Source organism: Bactrocera oleae, chromosome 3 (assembly GCF_042242935.1).
Source record: "Bactrocera oleae isolate idBacOlea1 chromosome 3, idBacOlea1, whole genome shotgun sequence".
NCBI lineage: Eukaryota > Metazoa > Arthropoda > Insecta > Diptera > Tephritidae > Bactrocera > Bactrocera oleae.
The window spans coordinates 13,375,394-13,379,577 of NC_091537.1; positions in this window are offsets into that span (position 1 = coordinate 13,375,394).

Below are 4,184 nucleotides of genomic sequence, written 5' to 3' on the forward strand. Positions count from 1 at the left end.
CGTGAATTTCAATAGATTTGCGGCCTCACTAACGACACCACTTCCAGTGTTTGATACCGTGGGCCCCCAAGTGGGTCAAGTGTTGCCTTGCTAGTGCAGGACAAGTGCGCACGATATTATCCATTGTTTTTTTGGTGCCTTGCTCTTGACGTATTCTGCACTCATCTCGATCTGTCAGCCTCATATGCATGCGTGTGCCCCCACCGGACTGTGACCTCTGAGTATTCCCATCATGTTTCAACAGCCTCTTTTATCAAGAGTGAGATCTACCGCTTTGCGCATGACCTTTGTAGCTTGGGTTTACCAATTTCGGCCACGTCATGACTGTAGCAATCTCGTCCACTATCTCATTGCCCTGGATGCCTTTGTGACCTGGCACCCAGTAGAAATAAAGTCACTTGTTTCCATATGCCTGTTCTCTTTACTACTGCACAGTGGAGCAAAATTGGTCTTGCAATAGCTGTGTAGCACCAGTGCATGAGAGCGAGGAACAGCTGATCGAAAGTGCTCTGGTAGTGCCGAAAATTTTCCGACACAGATATAAAGCACTGATAGCCATCTCAGGGTATAGATCTCAGGGGCTTTACCGTCTAAGTTCCGTAGCAGTTTATTCTTTACTTATGTCCATAGGAGCAGAGATAGCACTCCACCTCTTATATATACAATAAACGGGCTGAAAAGTCTATATTTCTTTCAAGAAAAACACATTTTTTGTCTTCGTAATGGATCTAATGTTTTAAAATATTGTTGACCTAAGTCTTGCCGTTTATCTGAAAATAAATTACAAATTTAAATTTGTTTCCAACGATCATTGCAGAGCGGAACAGTTGAATGGAATAGGAACAGCTGATCGAAAGCCGACAGATCAACTGATCACAGTGCTTTATTGAAATATGAAAATGGTTTATGGAAAGTAAAATCAAAAAACTCACAATCGAACTTATATAATAAAACTTACACAAGTCCACTCCCTAAAAAATATATTGTTTTATTAAATAAAATGTAATACAACTTTTTCGCCGCTTTCATCAATGCCTTCAGACGTCTTCAAAAAAACTCTCTTCTCATAAAAAAAAAATTTATATATTTTCATGCTGCTTGACTTCCCGCAAATATTTTCGCTAACTTTTTCATCAAAATATTTAACATTTAAATAAATCTAAAATTCATATTCACAACAGCAAAGGTTTTTCGGCTGAATTACAACGTAAGCGGAACATCCGCACTACATACGTTCTTCCAATAAGCCAATCAATATTCACTTTTTACTCAAACGCGTGTTTATTGAATAAAAAATCTACGGCAGATAAAAAATGATGACCTCCATGTGAAATCCAATAACTTACTGCTCTACTTTCGAATGCAAATATGAGGCAGCGAAAGTACCAACGAATTACTCTGCCTTCGGCGTTTACGGATGTGAGCTTGAATAATTGTACGATTGTAATTCCACTTACATAGGCAAGTTACGTATGCAATGTGAGTATGTATGGGTGTATATTAATGTAAACATATATATGTTTCAAAATTGCAAGCATTATTTACAAACATGTGCACATGACAAAAGTAAAGGGTGAACCAAATGACAATACTATTCTAATGACAGACAATTAGGGTACCGTAGAAAGCAGTAATCATTAAAAACAAAGTTCAGTTTACTTTAGTGTGTCAAAGAGTCTGCTCCTGGTGTTTTTTTTTTTTTTTACTCACACACCGACGAGGCAAAGTCGCCACTTCACCAATGGGTCTAAGCTCACTAAACTCAGAGGCAAAGCTGGTCAGTTAGGGGAGTTTTCTTAATGGAGCTCTCCATCAAGCATAGCTTCAGACTAACGAATCACCGTAGCGTTTTTTAAGCAAAAGTAACTAGCATTAGAGTAGCAGTTTATGTATTTCCTCGAAATATACCCTCTTTCAACGAAGACAACACTCACGGCGACAGCAGTAGGGCAATACTAGCGTTGAGCTCGCTCACTGTGCGTTCAAAGTTAGTCAAGCAGTATCTGTCTTCACTATCGATAGAATCAAGCTACTTCAATATCAGACTACTTCGGATGCCTGGTCGTAACTGATTCGTTTTTAACTGCAAAGCCGATGAGTTTGCAAGAAAATGAACCCTTGTATCAGTTAAATCACATAGGGATGACTCAAACGAGTTCAATAGTTCAGCGCTAGAAGAAAGGACAACATTGTAGATGCAAATCACTGTTCTAGCGTTAAATTTATGAAACTTCCGTGAGCTTAGCAAGCATTGGTTAACAACTAGTTGCTGTGCGACTGTCAGATCCATCTAGCCTAGAGTGGAACGCAAGAGATCCACTATACTTTTCGCCCTTAACAAGGTTCCTCTAGCTGCAATCGTAGTAGTTCTTACAGGATATCGTTCAATAGACATTTTAGGCGATCCACAAACCTGTGTCAGCGCTTTGCTGATTAATGAGGGTCTTTGCGATCAATACTTCAGTGTTTTAGTTAGAACAGCGTTCTCAGTTGTCCAATTGAGATTCTTATTGGAATTTGTCACAAAAACGATCTTTTAACCTAACTTAACCTTACTTATCACAAACCATAATTTTCAAAAATGTTTGACAGTATCTTTTATTGTTGGAGACCACACGAACTAAATACAGTATCTTTCCACTTGGACTTATACGTATATTTTTTTTTTTTCGCAAGCATATTTGCACCACCCTGTACATAACATTCTGAAATCGATGCCTAGCCAACAGTAGTATAATCAAATAAATTGCTTTCTCATAAAGTTAAAAATCGCACCAATAAATTGCACCGAAGGCTTTGTTTGCACAGCACACACACACCGAAACTCGCACTTGCTTTATCCACTTGTGTGTAAATACCAACACATAAACACATATTTGTACGTATTTACATACGCTTTACTCATATATGGTAATAGGCCGAGTTGAATTTGCAGAAAGCACCCATCAGCCGCAAAGCTGAAAATGTTGCGCTGCCACTGAGAAGCCGGTAAATTGCTTGATTACTATGAAAAGGACTAAATAACCTAGTTGTAGCCTAGTTGTTAGTAGGGGCGTACACAATAAGTGCCACCATATACACGGTAGCAGCGTTAAATGCTTACGAACACTATCAACGAAGCGAAATGCAACCATATTGCTGGAAAAGCAAGTAAGGCAGTGGAAAAAATTTCGAGCTATAAACAATTGAGGGGGGGTTTGTTTCGCTAGTGATGCTTACGCCATAGAGTAGTCGAAGTGCTTGGGGTTAGAAATATGCACAAACTGCTACTTTTAAGCGGAGTTTTGTTAGCCTTTGTTTGTCGCAAACCTCTAAACACATTATTTGGTTCAAAACAGCTGGCAACTGTGGATTTTTCCTACAGGAGCTGTGCCAACCACAGCCTTATTTTATATATGCTTGTTTGCTAGAAATTTGCGTAGTCTATTCAAATAAAATATTGCAATACACTCATGCACATATATACATACATACATAAATACATATATATCGAATAAGACATACCATACTCGTACATACCAACAAAGTCTGTGCGACGTTCAAGGCGCGCCATGAAAGTTTACTTAGTTGAATTTCACAGAAAACTAATAAAGTTAAATGGAAAATCCGTAAACTATAAATCATGGCTTAAGTCCATTTCCTTAACTGTCGATAGACATCCGGTGCGGCGGGTTGTAGAAGCAAACCGAACAGAAATACAACTGCGTTTGGCTTGGCTGCAGTGTGGTGTGAGCTGAGTGTGCAGGGTTTTAACTCTTTAGCCACACTCACACAGCTGCATACAAGTATTAAATGAACGCCAAAATACACACATACACTTATGCATTTATATTTGTTTGTATAAACAAATGAATAAATATATTGACTGCTGGCGCTCGCTACTAAACAAGCATTTCACTGTTATTGTGCTGGTATTAACCGTTAACAGGAAGGTTTGGCTTTCTCTCCACAAAATACTGTTAGATAAAAATGTGAAATATTGTTAAACTTTTAAGCTGCGTTCGGCAAATGCAGCAGGCGGACATTTTGTTTGAATATTTATCCGGAAAGCCACTAAGATGGAATTTATGGAAATGGTAAGGCAGAGTTATAACTAAAATTAGCAGCAAATAAAAACAACAAAATGTCGAAAGTGAGCTAAAGTTCCTTTAAGAACTGATTGATGAACGATTACGCTATTCGTT